Here is a 25,611-nt window from a genome sequence, read left to right on the forward strand (position 1 = left end):
TCAGCACTCGCACGGCGCGATTCGGGCAGGAGGTCGGGCTCGCTCCGTGGCCGTGGCGGCGGCGCGGCGGCGGCGGCGGCGGCGGCGGCGGCGGGCGCCACCGCCACAGAGCGAGCCCGACTCCTCCTGCCCGAATCGCGCCGTGCGAGTGCTGATGGGGAGCTGCCGAGTCCGGCCTGAGCTTGGCGGCTGCTGAGCGCGAGCCCGGGAGGCTGAGGAAGGAGCGGCGGCGGGGTTGCAGCCAGCCGGCTCGCATAGCATGGGTAAGGAGAGAAGGAGCCTTCGCCCATTACTCCGATGGAATGACCTTTTCTTCTGGCCTTTGGGGTGGCTCCGGCGGCGCGCCGCGGGTCGGGAAACCTACCTCCCTCAGCCGAGAAGGCTGGCGGCTCCCCTGCCCAGCCCTCTCACTGCACCACCAGGGCTTCCCCGCGCCAATGCACAGTCCGCCAAGTTTGCGCCGTCCGCCCACCAGACACGGGAATGGGGGCCGGCCTGGGGGCGACAAATCCCGCGAGACCTCGGCGGGCCCGCTCCCCGTCCCTCCCATGGGAGTCCGTTCGGTACCCCCTCCTGTGCGGGGTTCCCGAAGACGTAGACTCGAGTATAAGCCGAGGGGACGTTTTTCAGCACAAAAAACGTGCTGAAAAACTCGGCTTATACTCGAGTATATACGGTATATTGTCTATAAATTAAAATACTGTTGATATTTTCTAAGACTTTCAAGCTTAACTATTGTTAAAATTTGGCTTGAACCCATATTTTTCCTAAACTCCTTTTTTTTTCCAACCCTGTAATCCCTTTATATGTGGTAGAGTCAAGTCAAATCAAATTTTATTAATAGCAACGTACATATTTTTAAAGTAATAAATATATTTCTATCTACATTCTATAGAATGTATAGAATCTATATAAATATATTTCTATCTACATTCTACTCTTTTTTTAAAAAATGTATTGATTGTACAGTTTTACAACTGTACAACCGGCTTAGGACCCGGGTACTTACAGGACCGCCTGCTGTTACCCTTTGCCTCCCACCGACCCGTACGCTCTCACAGACAGGGTCTCCTCAGGGTGCTGTCCGCCAAACAGTGTCGGCTGGCGGCCCCCAGGAGTAGGGCCTTCTCTGTGGGGGCAGTGACGCTCTGGAATGAACTTCCCCCTGGCCTACGTCAAGTGCCTGATCTTCGGACCTTCCGTCGTGAGCTTAAAACACACCTATTTATTCAAGCGGGACTGGCATAATAGTGTAGAATTTTAAATTTGGGGTTTATTAATATTTTAAAATTTTAAAATCTAAATTTTAATTTATCAGCCTTTATAATTTGCTATGTTTTAAATGTTGTTTTAATTGTATATATTTTGTTTTATCGTTGGCTGTACACCTAAATTACAGTGGGCAATTATTTAGAATTCTGTTCCTACCATGACTTATGTCTGTATTGCTAGATATTTGGAACTAAGAGTTCCACTGTACAATATTTTTGGAAGAATTTTGTTAGGAAATTGTTATTGCCTAACTGGTTGGTCATGAAATATATAAACCAACAATTTCTCATAATGAAAACTCCTAGTAAAAACTAAAATAGGAGAAAAGCATTTCAACATATTTATTTGCCAGTTTGTATCTATACTTGAATAGAAAATTCAACTAGGGAATAGAAGATTCAACTATACCATAAGCAATAACATAATTCATAAGCTTTTAATAAAAATTCTTAGTTATTCTGCCCTTTTACATAAAAAAGTACAATAGCAAACCAGGGCTGGTAAGCTAATGGTTGATTGTCTCATGCTTTGTGTATAGAAATTCTGGTTTAGTTGCCATTATTTACTGCTTAAAAATTTCTCATATAGTATGGCTAAGGAAGTCTTCCACAGAAAATCCAACACTGACATTTTAATTAAAATGTGTACCACACAAATAAATTGGTGGTCTCTATAATGGTGGTCTTTTTCACTATCATTTTAGGTGATAATATAACACAGTTTATTGTATGTGGTGTACTATTAGTTTAATATTTGGACATAGTTGATGGTTGTGGGGGTAGATGATGTATTTGTAACATGGGTTCTTTAATATAAATAGGATCTCTTATGTATACATGAGCATTCCTGTTGCATTCCATATTCAGAGTAACATTCAGGTAGGTTAGGGCTGGGCAACTATGGCCCCTTTATGACCTATGGACTTCAACTCCCAGAATTCCTGAGCCAGCATGCTGGCTCAGGGTCTGGGAGTTAAGTCCATAGGTCAAAAGCCTGAGAAGTGAAAGGATTGGCCTATCAGTGCTTGCTGTTTTATGTTCCTAAACCATGTAACTAATTTTTCCTTTATTTAAAAATAAAGAATAACGTTTATATAAAATGTACAAATTGATTCAGTGTCAGATATGCTACATATCTGAAGTATAGTTCTGGATCAATTACTCAAGAGTGAAATTGATATGAACAATGCATTCCATTCAGATTTATAGTTCAGCTTGTTATTCACTTGACATTTAATTAGGTTTGCATCTAGTGGTTCTTGTCTTCAATTTATAAACAGAACAATTTATTTTAAGTATCTTTATTAAAGAACAATGTTAGTTAAACCAGTGTCATGACAGATAATAGATACCCTTTTTGATTAAGTGTGTGATAATTCTTGCATGTAAATGGATTTCTGGATGCAAATGCATGGACTGAGGTTCCATGTGCATTTCTCAGATGAGCTAACAAACAATACTGGACAATAATATTGTATTAACCCATGTTTATCCATTCACTCTTGCTCTGAACTTCAACAAATGAAGATTGATAGACCTAAAATGATAGAACTTCCCACATGTTCTTGCGTTTCCAGATTGGGAAGCTGTGTTGCTGAAAAACATTCCAAATGTTCTCCTGAAAGAGCCACACTAGGGTATCCTCTAGTCCTTCACATACACACACACACACACACACACACACACACACACACACACACACACACACACACACACAAAATGGTAAAAGTGTGTGTGTGTGTGTGTGTGTGTGTGTGTGAGAGAGAGAGAGAGAGAGAGAGAAGGATTAGAAGATAATGTTGGTAATAGATGTAAAAGTGTCAAGTAACAGCAACACCAAGAAACAATATGAGAACCTGGGAAGTAAAAGGGCCTGAAGGTGGAAATAGAAAGGATGTGAAAATTAAAGGCAAAAGTAGTCCCAGTGGTGAAAAAAGCATTTGGGGATCTGAATCCTAAGTTGGAGAATAACTTTAAGAGATTTCAGGAACATCAGAGTTCTTTGTCCAGAAGAGTGCAATGTTAAGAATATAAGATTCTCTAGTGTGATAGTGTGAGTGTCCAAGAATGGGTTAATATTGTCCTTCCACCCAGAGACTGAGTATCATTTTCATTGCCATGTCCAGTTGCCTTTCCTTCCGGTTCCAGTTTTCGACTCAGTCTCGTGCAAGAGAGACACACTTCTGGACTGATCGGAAAAATTAATCCATTCTTGGACACAGCTGCTGACCCACGGAGTGGAGTGATCGTGCCCAGCCACAGTAGCGCCGGATCGCATTGGGAGATATTGCAGTGGGCTAATGCGGTTTCTGACAAAGCCAGCCCCCCTTCAGCTGTTGTCAGCCTTGCTGACTCATTTGGAGCCCTGCTCAGTTCTCTGGGCATTCTCCTTCCTGTTGGAGCTGAGTTCATAAAATGGCGGACCGCTCCCTTGAGGATAAGCGAGGAGGCAACAGCCACTCCCCAGACCTCCTGGAGTTTCCCGGTAAGGGACCAGCTAAATCCAGGTCTGCTTCCAGAAGGGCAGTCGATAAGCTTAAAACCAAAGCCCTCAGGTCCGCCAGTAACACCAGTGCTGAGGAAAAGGACGCTAAACGGCGCCTCAAGGCACTTGAAAAACAGATTGCTAAGGCTGAAAAGAAACAGAGTGAGCAATTAGATTCCCCCATATCTGTTCCAAGCACTTTGCGCACTTTTCAAATGGAGCAGTTGGGTCAGCCTCATGAGGCAGCTGAGCTGTTTTCACCACCAGAGGGAGCAGGGGAGCGATCTCCCTCTCCTGCTCAGCTTGTCAGCAGAGATACAAACCTGGATTCTTTTTCTTGTTTCACAACAAGCAGGCAGTCTGATAATGTTGGAAGGCCAATTCCAACTACGACCTTTACATCCACCTCAGCAGGGATCCGCTTAGAGGAAGGTCAAGGGCCAGAGTTTCTCAGGATATGAGATCCCTTATATCTCAAGCTATTTCCCAAGGGATTGCTGTGGGATTGCAGCAATCCTACCAACCTGACTCCTTTTTCTAGGGAGGGTCCCCCTTACTCTTCTAAGCCTCCTCTGCTTTCAGTTAATAGGCCAATATTCCAGGGACCTCGATCTCGCAGTCCATTTGTGGGGAGCCAGGAATCCCTGTGGGGAGATGAAGGACATAGAGATCCTGACCTCTCTGAGGATGAGGACATGGTTCCGGATCCTCCAGCCTTTATGGGGCTTTTTCCACCAAGCCTTTTAAACCTTTATTACATAAGGCAAGATCCACGACTAAATTGGGAGCACAAACAGTGTCATCAGAAGTCTCCCTGGACCCTGCAGACAGCCTCTTTCAGGAGCCTAAGCCAACACAAGAAGAGATACTTGTCCCTATATTTTTTCTGAATGTTATCCAAAAGCAGTGGGACCATCCCGGGGCCTTTCCCACCCCGCGTAGTAATGACAGACATTTTTACAATGCTGGCCCGGACCTGTCTGAGCTTTTACAGCTACCTTCAGTGGACAGTCCAGTTGCAAATCTGGCTTCATCCTCTTCCATTGTGGCAGGGGACTTAGCAGACAATTTGAGAGCCGAAGATAAAAAAGCAGAGCTTGTTCTTTGCAAGACTTACCAAGCAGCAGCCTGGGTGGTGAAAGCGACTTTGGCCGCTTCATTTTTTAACCCCACTTTTCTCCTTTGGCTTAACCAGCTACAGGAGAAATTACCACCACAGGAAGTGCTTCTACCCCAAGATTTAAATAAATTGGTGGCTGCTGCCCAGTTCTCGGCTGATGCAACATTAAACGCTGCCAAATTTGCATGCCATGCCCTTTCTTTCTCCGTCATATTGAGGAGGTTCTTATGGCTCTGAAACTGGCAGAAGGTAGAGCAGCAGCCCCCAACCCTTTGGCCACCAGTGCAGAGAGGTTTTTCCGAGGATGGGAGTGGGCATGATTTCACATGCTGCCTGCATCCTGTGGAAAGGGGCAATAACCATTAAACCAGTCTGTTGTGAAGATATTTTCAAACTCATTTCCACAGACCCCTTGTGTTTTTTTGTCAACTGCTATTGCATAAGACACATATTTTAAATGGTTGATGTATGATGTCCACAATTGTTATTGTTTAGTTTTATTGGCTGAACCAGCAAACATGTGGAAAACTCTTAAAAATATCACCGGCTACAGCAAACCTCCTTCCCAGGCTGAAGGAAATAAACAACTGGCTTATGACCTGAACGTGTTTTACTGCAGGTTTGAAAGGAAACTACAGCCACCTATCTCCACAACCCCCATCTCGGACACACCGACAACAGCCAAGCCTCCTACAACTGACCCCATCCCATTGGGTTCACAACCCCTGTGATCACAGAAAAGGAAGTGCAAGACCTATTTCACAGACAAAAGCCAAGAAAAGGTCCAGGCCCAGGCAAGATAACTCCTTCTTGCTTAAAAGTCTGTGCTGACGAATTGGCCCGCATCTTCACCTGAATCTTCAATAAATCATTAGAGATATGCTATGTTCCTTCTTGCTTCAAACATTCTACTATCATCCCAGTGCCAAAAAAGCCCACTATCAAGGAACTGAATGACTACAGACCAGTTGCTGTAACATCTGTAGTCTTGAAAACCTTTAAAAGGCTAGTGCTGCCCCACTTGAAAACCATCACGGATCCACTGTTAGACCCCTTGCAATTTGCATACTGAGCAACTAGATCAACAGATGATGCTGTTAATATGGCTCTGCACTACATCCTACAACTTCTTGAACCTCCAAAGACCTACGCAAGGGTCCTCTTTGTAGACTTTAGTTCAGCATTCAATACCATCATTCCAGACACACTTCTAACTAAGCTAAACCAGTTACAGAACTTACAGAACGCACTTGTAAGTGGATCACAAGCTTCCTAACAAACAGGAAGCAGCAGGTGAAGCTAAGCAGAATCACATCAGATACCTGAACAATTAGCACAGGCCCCCCCCCAAGGCTGTGTGCTCTCCACACTTCTCTCTGTATACCAATGACTGCATCTCTAACGATCCATCTGTTAAACTACTGAAGTTCACAGATAGCACAACAGTGACCGGTCTCATTCGAGGCAATGATGAATCCGCATACAGATGGGAGGTTAAACAACTATCTCGTGGTGCAACCGGAACAATCTGGAACTGAACACACTCAAAACCATAGAAATGTGGGAGACTTGAGGAGAAACCCTTCTATACTTCCACCTCTTACAATACTAGACAACACAGTATTAACAGTAGAGACCTTCAAATTTCTAGGTTCTACCATATCGCAAGATTTAAAATGGACAGCTAAAATGGCGTGCATAAGAGCACAAACGTGCCTACCGTTCCTGTCCTATTGTTTCTTTCCCTATATATATATATATATATATGCTTACACTTCCTTGTTACTCCTCATATATATGTTTATATATTATATAATCTCTTTGTGTTATGCTTGTGTATATTGTTATGACAAAATTAACTAACTAAATAAATAAATAAGTTAAAAACGTCATCAAAAAAGCACAACAAAGAATGTTCTTTCTGTGCCAACTCAGAAAGCTCAAACTGCCCAAGGAACTGCTGATCCAGTTCTACAGAGGAATGATTAAGTCTGTCATCTGCACCTCTACAACTGTCTGGTTTGGTTCTGCAACCCTACAAGACAGACACAGACTTCAGAGAATAATTAGAACTGCAGAAAAAACAATTGCTACCAACCTGCCTTCCATTGAGGACCTGTATCCTGCACGAGTCAAAAAGAGGGCTGTGAAAATATTTACAGACCCCTCACATCCTGGACATAAATTGTTTCAACTCCTACCCTCAAAATGACTCTACAGAGCACTGCACACCAGAACAACTAGACACAAGAACAGTTTCTTCCTGAATGCCATCATTCTGCTAAACAAATAATTCCCTCAACACTGTCAAACTATTTATTAAATCTGCACTACTATTAATCTTCTCATCGTTCCCATCACCCATCTCCTTCCACTTACAACTGTATAACTGTAACTTTGTTGCTTGTATCCTTACGATTTATATTGATATTGTTTCCTGATTGCCTATGACTATCATTAATGGCACCTTATGATTCTTGATGAACATATTTTTTCCTTTATGTACACTGAGAGCGTTTGCACCAAGACAAATTTCTTGTGTGTCCAATCACACTTGGCCAATTAAAAAAATCCTATTCTATTCTATTCTATTCTATTCTATTCTATTCTATTCTATTCTATTCTATTCTATTCTATGCCGTGCCGTGCCGTGCCGTGCCATGCTATTCCATTCCATTCCATTCCATTCCATTCCATGATTATGGTAATTACAATCCCTAATAAGTGCAACATATTGTCTGTTGTAGAAGAAATACTGTAGGCTATTCTTCATGATACTTCAGTATGAAGACAGAGATATTCTTCATATGCCACAAACTTAAGTTTCTGATTACAAGGCACAATACAATGGAAACAGTATTATGACAAATTGGGAGGAGGGTAAAACTTTACTGGCAAATCTCTTCTTCCAACGATTCTGTAGTAAGAGATAATTATGCTAGGCTGGACCTATCTAGCTGGTGCCGGAGGGCTTTTAGCCCTTCTAGCAAGAATTGCTACTTTCAGTTCAGCTCTGAGAAAATAGAGGCTCCCTTCCTGAATCTCCCTTCCTGAAACCAACAATAGACAATATAAATCTTATGCTAATCTGCAAACATGAAGTTACTGTGCAAACATGAAGTATTGCCCAAAGAGAAACTTTTAACAATATACTCTTTTTTTTAAATGCAATGAAGTGAACTCATCCATCCATCTATCTTTTCAATTTGTGGGAGAAAATCAGAAAGAAAAAGTTATTGACTTGCTGTATAGATGGTGATGATGGAAGAGATTTGATTTCTGGAACCATAATATAAGTATCTAGGATGATATACTACTGGCATGAGATGTACTTCATATGAATTGGTAATGTGTTTGGCCCAACATGTTGACCAGGAAGGGGTTTAACTTGAATCCCATGGAGTATTTTACACAATAAAGTGAAATTAATGGTAAACTGGGAATGTTGATTTAATGCCTCTATTAAGCCATTCAACAGATTTCAGGAAAGACATTGGCTGATAAAATTACAGCTGTCATTGTCTCTTCACAACTATTCAAACATATAAGAATGAAGTAGGATAATCTACTTAACACACAGAATCATCTATTGCAATATCCTTCCTGTAAAAGACTACTGCAGCTACAGTCGCAATAATACAAGAGCAAACAATAGATTCAAACTTAATGTCAACCGCTTCAAACTTGATTGCAGAAAATATGACTTCTGTAACAGAGTTGTAAATGCTTGGAACTCATTACCAGACTCTATAGTCTCTACTCAAAATCCCAAAATCTTCAACCAAAAACTGTCTACTATTTATTTATTATTTATTTTATTTATTATTTATTTATTATTCGAATTTATATACCGCCCTATCTCCCAAAGGACTCAGGGCGGTTTACAGGCATATAAAACATCAATATCAATATACAAATTAAAATAATCCTTAAAAAACTTATTCTAGCGCCCGAATTATTAAAAATAGAAATATAAATATCAAATATAAATATTAAAATCAATTTAAAACCCCTCTAAATTTAAAAATCTAAGCCAGTCCTGCACAGATGAATAAATGTGTCTTGAGCTCGCGACGGAAGGTTCGAAGGTCAGGAAGTTGACGGAGTCCTGGGGGGAGTTCGTTCCAGAGGGTGGGAGCCCCACAGAAGGCCCTTCCCTGGGCGTCGCCAACGACACTGCCTAGCTGACGGCACCCTGAGGAGTCCCTCTCTGTGAGGCGCACGGGTCGGTGAGAGGTATCTGGTCGCAGTAGGCGGTCCCGTAGATAACCCGGCCCTATGCCATGGGCGCTTTAAAGGTGGTCACCAAAACCTTGAAGCGCACCGGAAGGCCACAGGTAGCCAGTGCAGCCTGCGCAGGATGGGTGTTATCACGGGAGCCACGAGGGCTCCCTCTATCACCAGCGCAGCCGCATTCTGAACTAACTGCAGCCTCCGGATGCCCTTCAAGGAAGCCCCATGTAGAGGCGTTGCAGTAATCCAGGCGAGGCGTCACAAGGCGTGAGTGACCGTGCAAAGGGCCTCCCGGTCCAGAAAGGCGCAACTGGCGCACCAGGCGAACCTGGTAGAACGCTCTCCTGGAGCGGCCGTCAAATGATCTTCTAGAGACAGCCGTTCATCCAGGAGGCGCTAAGTTGCGCACCCTCTCCATCGGGGCCAATGACTCGCCACCGATGGTCAGCCGCGGATTTAGCTGACTGTACCGGGATGCCGGCATCCACAGCCACTCTGTCTTGGAGGATTGAGCTTGAGCCTGTTTCTCCCCATCCAGACCCGTCGGCCTCCAGGCACCGGGACAGCACTTGATAACCGTTGGGGTGGTCCGGTGTGGAAAAATACAGCTGGGTGTCATCCGCGTACAGCTGGTACCTCACACCGAACCCACTGATGATCTCACCCAGCGGCTTCATGTAGATGTTGAACAGAAGGGGCGAGAGGATCGATCCCTCGGCACCCACAAGTGAGGGGCCTCGGGGCCGACCTCTGCCCCCTGTCAACACCGACTGCGACGTCGGAGAGATAGGAGGAGAACCACCGATAAACGGTGCCTCCACTCCCAATCCCTCCAACCGGCGCAGCAGGATACCATGGTCGATGGTATCGAAAGCCGCTGAGAGGTCTAATAGGACCAGGGCAGAGGAACAACCCCTATCCCTGGCCCTCCAGAGGTCAACCACCAACGCGACCAAAACCGTCTCCGCGCTGTAACCGGGCGGAAACCGGACTGGAGCAGGTCTAGATAGACAGTTTCATCCAGGTGTAAGGAAACTGATATGCCACCATACTCTCAACAACCTTCGCCTGCAAGGTTGAGACCGGACGATAATTACCTAAAACAGCGGGTCAGGAAGGCTTCTTGAGGAGGGCCTCACCACCGCCTCTTTCAAGGCGGCGGAAGACACCCTCCACCAAAGAAGCGCCAGAATCGCCTGAGCCAGCTCGGTCACCTCCTGCGTGGCCAGCACCAACCAGGAGGGGCACGGGTCCAGTAAACATGTGGTGGCATTCAGCCTCCCCAACAACCTGTCCATGTCCTCGGGAGCAACAGGGTCAAACTCATCCCATAAAATGTCACCAAGACCACCCTCAGCCGTCTCACCCGTATCACCGCAATCTTGGTCCAAACCTCACCCCATTCCTAAGAGGACAATAAGGGGCGTGCATAAGAGCACAAATGTGCCTACCGTTCCTGTCCTATTGTTCCCTTTCATTATAACAAATTAACATAGTTGTTGCATACTTTTGCTTATATATATTTTTTTCTTTTATAATGTGTTGATTTTCTTATATCGATGTTTGTGTATACTGTTGTGACAAAATGAAATTAAAAAAAAAACTCAAACTCTTAGTACAGGGAGGTACACATTAATTAATAGGCATAAAAGCATCCTGACAAGATGACTCTTATGATCCGGTTTGTTCAGAAGGAACAGAAATAATAGAAAGGGAGGAAGACTAATACTGAACATTAAAAACATTATTTACACAAAATGTTATAGACAGCAACTTGTTAAAAGAAATGGAGGAGAGAATAAAGGTAGTACTGTTACAGCCAATAAAGGAGAATAATAGAATGATGATGCATTTCTGGGGGGGGGGGAGTCAGAATGTTCAAAGAGGAATGATGTGGTAACAATGGGGGATTTTAAGTACATTAAGACAAATGTAGAGGGTGGAAGAAGGCATAAGAGGGTCAGCTATATTTCCTTATTAGTTCCAAGCCAAGACTTAGTCAAACAAAGCGGGAATAGCAGGAATCTAAGGGGAAAATACCAGTGTAATGCTGGAGTTCTTGATTTCAAGGGAAATTAAAGCTGAATATAGTTGAATTTATATCTGACCCATGTAGTCAAAAGAGGGTATATTAATATACTCTGAACAAAGGCAGGAAATGTTAGTGGGAAAGGTGGATGGGAAAAAGAAGGCATTTAAAATCAAATGCAAAGAGTCCTAAGGAGACAGCAGAAGAAACATATAGTCCCCTTATTTTGGCCCCAAAAGTCCTTTGAGTTTCTTGCTGAGGATGTCCTCGCAACCTTCAATCTCATTCAGCTTGATACTAAAGCAGCTTAAAGATGGCTGTGGTTATTTTGATAGTATTTGTGTGTGTGTTATGCCATTATGCCACCCTAGGACATTACAGGCAGACAGAGGGCGTGTGAAAGAGGCAGGCTCTTCAATAATACCTATCCAACTTGGATGTACAAAACTGGATAATCCCTATATGGCAGCCATGAGGTAAAAAATCTTAGCCAGATAGTAATTAACAAATTGCTAATATTTTTTGGGAAAAAAAAATATCTGTCAATATAAATTAGAATACAGATAGTCTTTGTCTTAAAACTATTCATTTAATGAGTGTTGAAGTTTTAGTAACACTGAAAAAAGTCACTTATAACCAGTTTTTATACTTATTTGACTGTTGCAACGTTCTGATGGTCATGTGATCAAAAGTCAGGCGCTTGACAACAGGCATGTGTTTATGATGGTTGCGCTGTCCCAGGTCATGTGATCACCATCTGTAAACTTCCTAGCCGGCTTCTGACAAGCAAATGGGGGAAGCCAGATTTGCTTAACAACCGCATGGTTCCTTTAACAATTGCAATGATGTGCTTAACAACTGCCCCCCAAAGGGTCCCAAAATGGGGTGCATTTTGCTTAATAAATTGCCTTGCTTAGCAATGGAAATTTTGGACTCTGTTGTGGTTGTAAATTGAGGATTACCTGTACTACACAGCTTAACATATTTCCACATATAGTAAAACCTAGATACAGATAGCAACACAGCATGGTTCTGTTCCAGATGTACAAGAAAGCCTCCTGGGAGGGGTAGCAAAATTTAGAGAGATAGGAGTCATTCTCGCTCTGAGACATGAAATAAGCATGGCAAAAGAGGGTTTGTGGATGAGCCATCTAAAAAGCATGATCTAAAGATATAGAAACAAAAAGGCACTGTATTTTAATGTTGTCTTTATTTTGTGTTGTTAGCTTTGATTTTTAACTGTTAGCTGCATAGAGTTGTATTTGCATGGTGGGAGGGAGAAGGAAGTGGCAAATTGCCAGGGCTCTGTACCTGGTATAGCAATTAAATTCTTCCCTGCTTCCTATTTAACAGCAGCCTGGAATCCTATCTCCTGTAAATCAGGGGTGAAATCCAGCAGGTTCTGACAGGTTCTGGAGAACCGGTAGCAGAAATTTTGAGTAGTTTGGAGAACCAGCAAATACCACCTCTGGCTGACCTCAAAGTGGGGTGGGAATGGAGATTTTGCAACCCCCAGGAATGGGGTGGGAATGGGGATTTTGCAGCATCCTTCCCTTGGAGTGGGGTGGGAATGGGGATTTTGCAGTATCCTTCCCCTGCCACGCCCACCAAGCCACACCACGCCCACCAAGCCACACCCACAGAACCAGTAGTAAAAAAAAATTGAAGTTCACCACTGCTGTAAATGCTACTGCATTGGCCAAATTTTAATCCTGGGCCTCTTCCTGTTGCCTTTTCTAATCTGTAGCAATTTATTTCCCATTATTGAAGGTTTCTGCTATCTGTCCTTGGTTTACAAACTTTTCCTAGCATAAGAATCAATATTTCCTGCCTCGCCAGTCTCAACCCTTACATTTATTTAAAGAAGGTATCAGGAAAGCCTTCCATCCTTTATAAGGTAGGTAAAATGAGGACCCAGATTGTTGGGGGGGCAATAAGTTGACTTTGTAAAAATATACAAATAGAATGAGACTATTGCCTTATACACTGTAAGCCGCCCTGAGTCTTCGGAGAAGGGCGGGGTATAAATGTAAAAAAAAAAAAAAAAAAAAGTTGAACCTCAGAACAGGCCAGCATTACTGAAGGAAGTTAGGAACAACAGTCTCCCCCCCCCCAAAAAAAAAATGTTCAGAATAAAAAGAAAAGACTTGTATATGTTACTCGGTGAAGATAGCAAAATGCTGATATTGCCAAGAAAAAGGGAGAGATGCTCAACTCTGCTTTGGCTTATTTTTACCCACTCCCTCACAAGGGATCTGTATATGTTTCATCAGGTAACTTGGAAGAGCAGGATGAAATTTTGGATTGATAGAAACATGGAAGCCAAATGCCTATTTACTTTGGATGGATTTAAATCTCCACAGTCAAATGAGTGGCATTTTTGGTTGCTGGAGGAACTTGTTAATGATCTATCTGACTGAAACTTTTTTTTTTTGAGAAATCCTGCAGAACTGGTGAACCAAAAGATAGGGGGATGAATGGAGGAGAAAGGTTTGATTTTCATACCTAGGAAGATTTTAGAGCAGATTGTAAAAAAAAGTTATCTACATTTCATCCTGAAAAAAATGCAGCAGTTGCCAAAAATCAAGGAAGATTTGTCATGAATAATAACACTCATTTGTTTAATACACAATTCCTTGTAGATTGGTGAGAATATTTCAGATTTAAAATTTCAATAAATATATTGATTTCAGTAATGTTTTTGACAAAGTATATCAGGATGAAAGAGGAAAGGATGAATAAGTAGAGAAAATGCATATGAAATTGACAGAATTGTGTAAAACAGTCTTCTGAAGTAAAACCAAAAACCAAAAATATGATATATTTTAAAAAGAAACTGAATATAATAGAATGTAATGGACACAAAAGAAGATTTCTTTATTTAGGAAAAATGCACAGGTATAAAATCGGTTATGTTTGACTTGGTAATAGAACTTCTGAAAATGATCTTGAAAAAGTGACATCTTTGGAAAACAATGATGGAGCATCTTATTTGGAGGCTGTTAATCTTTCCTTCCTTCCTTCCTTCCTTCCTTCCTTCCTTCCTTCCTTCCTTCCTTCCTTCCTTCCTAATTGCACAGAACGAAATGGATAGATGAAAGCCAACTTCTTTAGACAAGGAATAGGTCTTGCTAATTAAATAACATGAAATTAAACATTTAAACTGGCTGGATGCAACTTTTTGAAGCTCCTATTTTTAAATTTTAAAACTGCTGAGTAGTTTTTCCTCACACCTTATAATAAGTGTTATGCAGGAGAGTTATTTGGAAAATAAAATACAAATTCTGTCTATTCAGGCCTGAAAGAATGGGATCAATTTATCAAATGATTTAGGAGGCACTATTGTGCTGCATTCAAAACTAGAGTTTTTTTCACAGTTATGGCGCTATGATTTAAGTGGGAACATTTTTGTGCCTGTTTAGTTATGAAATATAAGTTTACATCTGACTTAGAATTATATTTTAGCATAAGGTATAAAACATTCTTCCCAACTATCAGCATTAAAATGAATAAATTTTTTTAGCACAATCGCTCCTGGACATTCTCGCTCCATGAAATAGGAATTCTGTCATTATAATATTGTTTGCTTGTTTGTTTTACAACATTTGTAGCTCTCCCTATTGTTAGAGGATTCTCGGATTTTAAGCCTAATTTAATTTTTAGCCTAACAGAATAATTTCCTGAGAATTACAAAATGTGCAAACTTTTCCTTGGGTAATTGATAAAATTAATGTTATGTATAATTACTCCCAGGCCACAATTTACTTTTATGTAAATGATTAAAAATCTAAATGTTGTGAATAAAAAGAACTATAGAGTAATTTATTTGTTGTGGATTTTACTGCACTAGTACAGGGAAAGGGCAGCCAGATGCCATAAGTTAAAGATCGGGTAACATTTGACTCTTGGGATTGCTCATGTATCATTTCCAGTGTCTCAGTTTGCACTTTTTAGTGTTGTTTTGAAATGGAACAAGAGAGAACACTGAAGTAATAATAATCTTAAAATCGTATATTGTGCTGCATTTCAGAAACGGGGTGAATACATACAGATGAGGTTGTAACTTGAAAAAGTGAAATAATTCTCTACTGTAGGAAAATTGTAGCATGTCTAGTGGAGGCAAACAAATCCCTTGCTTATTTAATTTATTAGATAAATCAAGATTTTGCTAAAAGGATATTCAGAATTTATATTACTAAATTATCCAGATATCCTTTGTGACGTCGAAGCAGATTTCAGAACATTTCCCCAATATATGGGATGAAGATATCTTTTTAATAAAAGCAAATAAGAACTGAGCTTAAATATTAACCTTCATGAAACAAGACTTGGACAGATGTTTGCTAATTAGAGCGAAACCAAGACAGGCAGGAAGGGTAAAGCTAATTTGTCTGACAGGCCATAAAATAACACTTTTATTTTGCCCTGGTATATCATTCTTATAGACTAAAAGCATGAATTGCTGCACTAAGCACTTCCATCTACCGTAACTTCTGCAGAAGGGCTGCTTCATGGTTTTGTTGAGTTTTACTTCACACATTCTTCCGTTTTAGTGTATTAGACACTTCGTACATTTAAGCTATTTGAAGCCTGTCATTTCTTATTAAATTTCACATAGGTGAACAAGTTATAGGTGTTTAACAATGATTTTGAATCATGAAATTTTCAGGCTGCCCCCAAGTGTTTGAAAATAGCCAATTAATTAGTTCTACAGTATATTGTATTTCTCCTCTTGAGATAAGATTTGAATAAAAACCAAAGGAAAAAATCTGAATCGAAAAATGGGATGGCATTCTTGTATTAAAATATGTAATTATACATAACATGAATGTTTAATTTCTTAAGTTGTCAGGTTTAAACATTAACTTACGGAGATTATTAAAATTAAAGGGCTTAAATACAATATTTTGTTTTGGGAAAACAGAAGTATGTAACTGAGGCAGAAAATCAAACTAATTTGAGAGAAAAAAGATTAAGGTGGCAGCTTATTCAGCAACATGAACTGAGTTCAAATGTGATATGAATTGTTCTGCAATTATTGAGTTTATTATACCTATGCATAATTAACACAACAGCAATGTTTGGCAAGCACTGAAGTACTGTATATAACATGTGCTATAAATGGTACGAAAAGATTCCTGATACACTTGTTTGATACTTTGGATATGTGAGGATGTTAGTGCATTTGTGGGTATTAAAACTGTCAAGAAAAAGATGCATAAAATGTCATAGTAGATTTATATCAAGGAAGTGTGTGAACTCAATAATACACATGGTACCTTTTCTTGTGAAAAATCTCAAGTACCATAGGAGCTTTGAAGGTGAAACCACTAAACTGTCAGATAAATTCTCAATAAATTCAGGGTGTTAGTTTAAACAGGATTGCTTAGTATTGAGGGCCAATGTGCCAGTAACAGTACTAACAAACTTAGTGTCAAGGTACTGTTCAAATAGTCACAAACTAGTTGTTTGATTTAGCAGAAATATTTTTTGACAAGTGTATAGATTTTATTTCATGTATCAGATGGGAATAGCTACTAAGAAGGCAGATATGAACATGAAAAACATTATAGTCAGTTCTGATTAAGATTAAAGCATTATACCATGTTTCCCCGAAAATAAGAGCTTTTCTTATATTTTTGAACCCCAAAATAAGTGCTTGGCCTTATTTTCAGGGAGGTCTTATTATTTTGGGGTGCGTGGAGCGAGACGGGGCTCCTCTTGCCGTCTTACCTGATTTCCAGCTCTGTCTCCCTAACCCTAACCAGAGGAAATGGTGGGGACCGGCTGCGCATGCGGTTAAATATTTTCAGGGAGGGCTTATTTTCGGGGAGGGCTTATTTTCGGCAGAAGGTTTATTTTCGGGGAGGGCTTATTTTGGGGGGAGGGCTTATTTTTGGGAAAACAGATTAGGAAAGTTTGCATATTGTGTTGTTGGGAAGTAACATGGTTTGTGTTCAGATTTTCCATGAGTAGTGACTACTTAGGCAACTAATGTTTACTTGACTGCATTCTTTTTGCTGTTACAATAGATTAACATTTCTAACCTGAAATTTGCATTGTGATTACTTGTGTAGTGTGTTAAGAGCAGAGTATCACAAATATTACATGCTCAGGTGAAATAATTTGCATTTCTCTGTATCTAATGTAATGACAGAATATTGTTATAATCATCTATGTTTTCAGTTAGTAACCTTCACAGGAGCATACAAAAGCATACTAAAGGATTGACAATTTTAAAATAAAAGTAATAAATAGGAAAAATACCTCCATTATTATACCCTTAAAAAAGAATAGATAATGTTGATCATTTGGGGAGGAGGGTTTTGTTTTTGTTTTTTTGTTTAGTATCTTTGAGTCAGTTTTTGACTACTGGTGATTGCCTAGACAAGACCCTGCAGTTTTCCTAGCAAGATTTTTCAGAAATAATTTGCTGTTACTTCCTTCCCAGCGCTGAGAGAGAGAGAGAGATACTGTACCAAAGTCAACTGGCTTCATACCTAAGACAGGACTAGAACTCACTGTCTCCTGGTTTCTAGCGTGATGCTTTAATTCCACTATCCCAAACTGGCTCTCTAATTTAGTACATTCAAGGCAGCTTTTGTCTAATGTCTAAAAACAGGCGAAGCTTACGTGGAGAAAAAAAAAATTCTACAGATGTGAACCATTAATGTATAATGAAAGCTTCTGTTAATAGTCACTATCTGGTCTTCCAGAAGCTAGGACAATTAAAGACAATTCCCATATAATAAGCAATCATAAATTGGAAAAGGAAGTCTTTTAGTACTATGACTATGATAATTTAGAGCAGGGGTGTCCAGCATGCGGGGTGCTTATATCTGGTCTGCGGGGCTGCCCTGGAAATAGCGAAGGACCAGCCCGCAGGGCCTCTGCCAGAAAAAACAGAGCTCGGAAGGGCCGCAGGAGGCCCTCCTGTGAGATCCGTTTTCACTGGCAGATGGTTGCAAGAGGCTGTCACAGCTGAAAATAGAGCTCAGGAGCCTGTTTTTGCTGGCAGAGTGCTCAGGCCAGCACAGGTGCCCCCAACCCGAGTGACGTTGAGCTGGCCACACCCACCCCGGCTATGCCCACCCTGTCCCCCCGAGGTTAAACACAATCCAATGAAATTGAGTTTGACACCACTGATAGTCCATGGACCACTGGTGGTCCATGAGAAAATTTTGGTGGTCCACAGAAAAATTATTTGCTTTTTTTATATTGCACTAAATACTATTTTTCTTTTTTAAAAATTCGTATTAGGATTTAAAATTATGAATTTAGTGGTCCCTGAGGTCTGAAAGGTTGGTGACCCCTGATTTAGAATATTGGGGGGAAAAAACCCTAAGTAGTTTGAATGGATGACAGGCAGGCAGAAGAATGAAAATTTATTTCCAGTGTAACAACCCCCATGGAATTTTTCACTAGCTATTTTTTCAAGCATTGTTAGTGGCAGAGGCATTCAGTTTGTGTGCAGATTCAAAATGTCACCTGGTCAGTTCCTGGCCTTCCCAGATAAGTTTAACAACAGCTATCTATAAGACGTTCAAAAGCGGCCCACTTGTAACTTTGACAACTTGGGGTTGGGGGTGGAGGGTCTAACTCTAGATCAGTTTACATAAATCCAGATCAAAGTTGACACACCTATTTTTTTTTTTTGCCACAGCTTTGAACACCTTAGCTTTTCAGAAGTAGAGGAAGAAAACTTGTCTCACTTTGCCTCCTGCTTCATCAATTTAAGTCAGTTTTTGTAACCTCACCCCGAGCACGTAGCAACTTACTATTTTGAATTTACCTTTTCCCCAATCTAGTTGCAGTTACTGGGGAAAGTACCTGGTTGCAAAAGGTGTTGATGTACCTGGATTTCACCATCAGGGTCACAGTGAATTTTGCAAACAATGGAGTGATGATGGCTCACTAATTTCTAAAATTAAGGGTTGTTTTTTTTTGTTATAGTGGTACACACCCATCAACTGCTATTTATATATTTATGTTGTCATATGTCTATACGTATTGATTGTCTACAATTGTGAAGTTAGAGATGAAGTAACTCTAGTGATCTACAGCCTAGTTGATTTCACTGACTTTTTGGCCTAGAAACATAAACAGTAACCTTAACCTGATTTCAGGAATGATTTAAGATTTAAGTTGGAAAATTTAAGGAATGGAACTTTGTAGGCTTCTTTCAGTTTTGAATACTAAGCCCCTGAGAATTCAGCAGTATAATCACAGATTGTTTTATTATGGCTGCTTCAATAAAAGATGGATGCCATGTCTGTACAATGTTGGCCTAGACAAAATTGATGTGATGCTTTGGTAGTCTGGCTCCAAAGGAATGCCATGATAAATATTTTATTAACAAAATAGCAGTGTATGGAATAACTGAATTCAAATTGAACAGTGGCAGGTTAGAATGGAAAAAGTACTATCATACAAAGGCATTAATTATTTATAAACACTGAATGGTGGATACATTTGAATAGTTTCAAATAGATGAGACAAATGTATGGAGGTAAGGCTATTGATGACTACTGATCCTGATGTCTACTTATTAGAAAGACGGTTCCCATCTTATAAAATGGAGGTTGTATATCTTATATATGTTTAGAATTCTAGAAGCAAATTATTTAAAACAAAACAAACAGGCAAGGTTGGAAATGGCTGCAGGTATCTTTAAAGATCAGGTGTCAGGTGTGAAAGACCAGAGTCATATGTGAAGGTCCTGTTAAACTGATTTGTTGCTACATAGCCTATGGACAGGACTCTGCTCAACTAACAGTACTGCTTGAAGTTAGATAAGGATAAACAAGAAATCAAAGGAGGTTGGACTTAGTTTGCTTGTGGTTAAGTAGGAATTCTAGACTGATGCCTCTTTTAACTCAACCTCCAGATTCTGCCACATCTTCTTCTACATCACATTAATTGGGAATTTAACCCATTCACCTGTCTTCTCCACTATATAGGAATCGATTTTCTTGTCTCAATTTTGTACAATATGGTTGAAAATCTCAGTTCTCCAGACAATAATCTCTATTCTGGAACTCGCAGAAAGCTCATAGGCTATTTCCTCCTGCCTATCTGAGTCAGTGGAATATTTGGCCATTCTCTTAAGAGGCCATCCCATCTGATGTTTTGGTTCTCTATAGACTGGGAACTGCTAATGCCTGTCTTGCCAACTTTATTCTTTACATTGTATCTTATCTACCTATCTTCTGGACCTGCTATTTTGGAAAGTTGCTTCTGCCAGGTATATATACACATATACATTTTGAAAAGAACAGCCCACTGGAATCGGAACCACAGTATATCATATTTCCTTCTGGGCTTAAATGTACATATAAACTTAGCAGTTCTGTGTACTATAACAAAGGCAGTAATCTTAAGAAACCTGATTCATTGAACAAATTGGGGTATCATGTAAGGCAGATTCAGTTATGTATTAGCACATATGTATTTTATCGCTATATTTCCTCCTCTTATCTATTTTATTCTGGAATTAGACTATGTAGTGTATTTTATTTTATTTATTTTATTTTATTAATAAAGTCAGAGGATTATCAGTCAATAAACTATTACTACGTGTGCATATACAGATACTAGTTGATTGCACACATTATTTGGTCAGTTTTATTTGTGAACATCTTTAAGATTAGTTTTATCTGGGCATAGCAACTGACTTTGACATTGTACATAGGTACATATCATCCTCCTTGAGTGACCAAAATTGGGACCGGCAACTTGATTGTTAAGCAAAGCAGTTGCTAAGTGAAACAGCAACTTTTATCATAAAGTTTATGATCTTACTTCAACTTTTCTTTGCTTTACAGACCTGCAAAGGTCATAAATGTGAGGATTGGTTACAAAGTTATTTTTTCATCATCATGTAAACTGTATGGTCTCTAAATGAGGCAATTGCTAAATGAGAACTACCTCTATTGCACAGGAGTTTTGGCAGAATTATTGCGAGTCAAATGCAAAGCATGAAAAAGTTCCGCATTAAATTGAACAAGACTATTTACACATTGTCCCAGTAAATTTTGCATTAAGAAAAATATAAATACAATATCCAGAGGCATTTTTTCTGATGTCAACTCACATTGCAGTTCTCATAATATCTCTGCTCTTGTCGCACCCAGGCTATTAATTTGCTTTAGAATATGTGGTAATAGAAATGAATGCTTTCACAGGGAACAATAAAAATAAAATTTAATTTATCAATTACTGGTGAATCATATTAATCCAACTGCTGTTTCTAATCATATGTCAAATAGGTAGTATTTTGTTAATGGCTGCTTCCCAGTACTTTATCTGAGAGTAGATCGATCTTCCCAGAAAATAAAGCAAGAGCAAATGTAGTGACCTACAGAAAATAGTGGTTACATGGGTTTGCATTGTGGTAAACTATATTTTGTAACTAGTTTTGGCCTTCATGGCAGCCATTTAGAAATGGGAAAGCTTCCCAGCAGCTATTAAGGACAGAATTTGCAAAATACAGGTAGTTCTCCACTTAAAACAGTTCATTTAATGACTGTTCGAAGTTACAATGGCACTGAAAAAAGTGACTTAAGACCATTTTTCACACCCATGATCACATGATTTACATTCAGATGCTTGACAACTGACTCACATTTATTACGGTGGCAGTGTCCCATAACGTGACCCCCTTTAGTGACCTTCTGACAAGCAAAGTCAATGGGGAAGCCAGATTCACTTAACAACCATGTTACGAATTTAGGGACTGCAGTGAATCACTTAACAAATATGGCGAGAAAAATCGTAAAATTGGGCAAAACTCACTTAACAAATTTCTCACTTAGCAACATAAATTTTGGGTTCAATTGTGGTCATAAGCCGAGGACTACCTGTACTCTGAAAATCTAAAATATACCCGGATGGGGAACTCCTGGTGTAGTTTAATTTAATTTAATTGATATGAAAGTTCCCTTATTTCTGGTGTGCAGGGAAAGTTTTCACTGTGGCAAGACACTGTTGGAACCCAATATTTGAGATAAGGATCTAAGAAACCAAATATAAGAACTGATTGTGTACACTCCTTGCTGTCTACTAAATAAGAGATTTTAAGTTGTCAACAAAAGATACTTGCAGATTGGTGGAAGATAGGCATGGCCTACCTGAAGCTAATTTTATGCAGTCAGTGGCCTAGTTTTAAAACTTGTTTTCAAGAGATCAATTCAGACTTCTGTTAGTTCCCTTGAAGCATCGATGCTTTGGAGCAAGTTACAGCTTTGCATAAAGGAGAAAAAAAAATGGAATAGTTGCCTCAGATGGAAGGCTGTGCTAAGTTCTGTGTTCGCTGACCTAATCAAGGAATGCAGGAAAGGAAGGAAACATAGAATATGCCTTAGATTAGGGGTGTCAAACTCAAGGTGCTCAAATCCGGCCCGTGGGGCTGGCCTCGAAATATCAAAGGACTGGCCCAGGGTGCCTCTGGCAGCTAAAATGGGCTGTGTGTGCCGCCCCCCTCACCCTGCCCCTCATTTTCACCCTCCATGGCCGCCTCCAGCATTCTGCCAGCCAGAAAACAGACCTGGAAACAGCCGTCAGAATGCTGCAGGAGGTCATGGAGGGTAAAAACGAGGCGCAGGGGGGCAGTGCGCGGACATCCGTGCCCTGTTTTGGTCAGCAGGATGCTGCAGGAGGCATCCATCCCGCCCTCCCTGCTGCCCCCCCCCCGCCAGCCTATAAAGAACTACAATGCTGATCCAGCCCTCAAAGAAATCCAGTTTGACATCCTGTCAAGGTTCCAGAAAAACCTCTTCTGCATAAAAAAACTCAGAAGCCATTGTTTTTCAGAGTTCTTTACTAGCATGAGGAAACTGGCACACGATGAGTGAAATTCCAAAACTGAATTTCCGGATTCTTTTCCCAGTTATACAAACCCCAAGAGTCCCACCCCCCTGACCCCTTTGATGGTCACATGGTCCCACGTTCTCCCAGTTCATTCGAATATCTTCTTGCCACTCTTCCTGCAGATGTGAACACCATCCGACCTTGACCGCTTGAAGAATGTTACCATACCCCTCAGCCCCCCTTCTTCCCCTCAGGGGAAAAATGTGGCAGCGTCTGGAACCCTAAAGTCTAGTATGGTTTCCAGGCCTGACACATCCCTGCTTTAGTTTCAATGACTTGCAGTCTCAGTTCAGAAGTATCAGTCCCCCATAGGCAGTTTTGAAAATATGAAGGCAGAAAATATCTTTCATACGGAATGCAGTTGTTCAATCATGAAGCTTTGTTTAATGAAATAATTTCAATGTGGTAGGGAACCCAAAGAGAACTCATTTTGTAAGATTTAACTATCAGAGATTATGGCATGGCAGGTAGTTCTTGACTTAGAACAGTTAATTTAGTGACCGTTCAGAGTTAGAACAGCTTTGAAAATAGTGACTGATGACCATTTTTCATGCTTATAATCAATACAGTATCCCCATGATCACATGATCAAAATTCAAATTCATATTTATGGCAGTTTCAGTGCCCGGGGGCATGTGATCACCTTTTGTGACTTTCTGACAAGCAAAGACAATGGGAAGCCAGATTAATTTAACAATCGTGTTAGTTACTAACTTAACTGCAATTGATTCACTTAACAACTGTTGCAAGAAAGGTTGTAAAGTGGGGCAAAACCCACTTAACAAATGTTTCACTTAGCAACATATGATAAGTGTTGGGCTCAGTTGTGTGTAACTTGAGGCCTATCTATACAGCCTAGCTCAGCCTAGCTCATAATAGCATCTTGCATGACAAAGAACCATATTAACCATTTTAAATAGCTGACATGTAGCGATAGTCCTCAACTTACAACCATAATTGAGCCCAAAATTTCCATTGCTAAACAAGAGAGTTGTTAAATGGATTTTTCCTCATTTTATGACCTTGCCATCATTAAGTGAATCATTGCAGTTGTTAAATTAGTAATACAGTTATTAAATGAATCTGGCTTCCCCATTAACTTTACTTGTCAGAAGGTCGCAAAAAGGGATCACATGACATCGGGACACTGCTACCGTCATAAATATGAGTAATTTGCCAAGCGTCTGAATTTTGATCATGTGACCATGGGGATGCGCCAGTGTTAGTATGATAAACAGTCATAAGTCACTTTTTTCAGTGTCATTTGAACAGTTGCTAAACAAATGGTTCTAAGTTGAAGTGTAAAATATGTGTAAAATATGGAATGTAATCCTTCCAAGGTAGTATAAAGAGTAAATTGAACACTGGACATCTCCATACACATTAATCTGGATTTCTGTTTCTTAAATTACAATTTAATGATATGGCAGAGAGCCTCAATGCTTATCAGGATCTGGTTGCCCTTACATTGAATTGCAAGCCAAATGGAACAAGGCCCATTTATTATTTGGATGGGAAATTCCAGAGAATACCTGGATGTTTGGTCAGGCTGGGAAAGAAAGAAAGAAAGAAAAAATTCCACAAAAAGGCAGTATTTCCATTGGGATTGCCAAGAAAACTGCCTGGGTGTGACATGCAATAAGCAGCAGTCGAGCTATACTTGAAGGAGAGTTGACTTGGCTCTTAATGGAAGGCCCTGTTTGAAGACAAACACAGTAGAAATCCCAGTTCTTTGCACTTTTGGTTTGCTTGAAACAGCTTATTGTGTGCCAGCCAGTATATTTCGTACAGCCATGACAAGAACTTTGTTCCAGTAACTATGGTAAAGCCAGTGAGTGTAGTAGAGGGATGACTCAGGCTTCAAATGATGTGAATTGGCTCTGATCCATGAACTAGCAGCATGCAAAGGCCAAGTATTGGGTAGGCCTCAGCATGTTTTGACTGACTGCAGAGTAGTGGCTTCATAACAGAACACTCTGTTTCTATACGTCAAGCTAATCAGGAAGAAAAAGGAGCAGGCACTAAAGTGGGGAAGGAAGTACAAGGAACTGAATTCCTGTGGCATATTAAAACTAGTAGCAATGCTGCGGAAATTTCTCCAAAACGTTATTTTAGCTTCATCAGCTAAAAATATGACTTGAAATACAGAGAAGGAAGAAAGGATGGAGGAGTCTTTTTTAGCACTGAGCACTGCGCAGATTGTTTGAAATTAAATTTGGTTGAATATGGCAAAAATGCATAAAAACTAAGGCAAAGTTTTGTCAGCCTTGGTTTCAATCTACTGCTATTTGGAGAAGACAACATGGATTCATAATTTGTGCTGCCAGTGGAATTCACTCTATGAATTCAAGCAATAATTGTATTTTAATAACATCTTGGTAAGCAAGAAATTTAGAGTGCTAATTCTGAACAAGCAATCCAATTCAGAAATTGACTCATTAAACTTTTTGTCAGAACTTTTGGGTTTGATTGTTCCATAATGAATATATAAATATGTACATGTTCACAAGATACGTAAAAAAGATAAATTTGATACTGGTGGGATACAGTTATGGCAGTGCAATGAACATAGTAGCTTATTATAACCTATATTTTACATTGAGAA

General features: G+C 40.2%; 1 protein-coding gene across 4 annotated transcripts in view; it reads left to right on the forward strand.

The window, feature by feature from the left end:
- Positions 1-25,611, forward strand: part of RNF38 (ring finger protein 38) — a 118,317-nt gene that overhangs the window by 43,944 nt on the left and 48,762 nt on the right. The window lies entirely within an intron of this gene.

Source organism: Ahaetulla prasina, chromosome 2 (assembly GCF_028640845.1).
Source record: "Ahaetulla prasina isolate Xishuangbanna chromosome 2, ASM2864084v1, whole genome shotgun sequence".
In the NCBI taxonomy this organism is placed as follows: domain Eukaryota; kingdom Metazoa; phylum Chordata; class Lepidosauria; order Squamata; family Colubridae; genus Ahaetulla; species Ahaetulla prasina.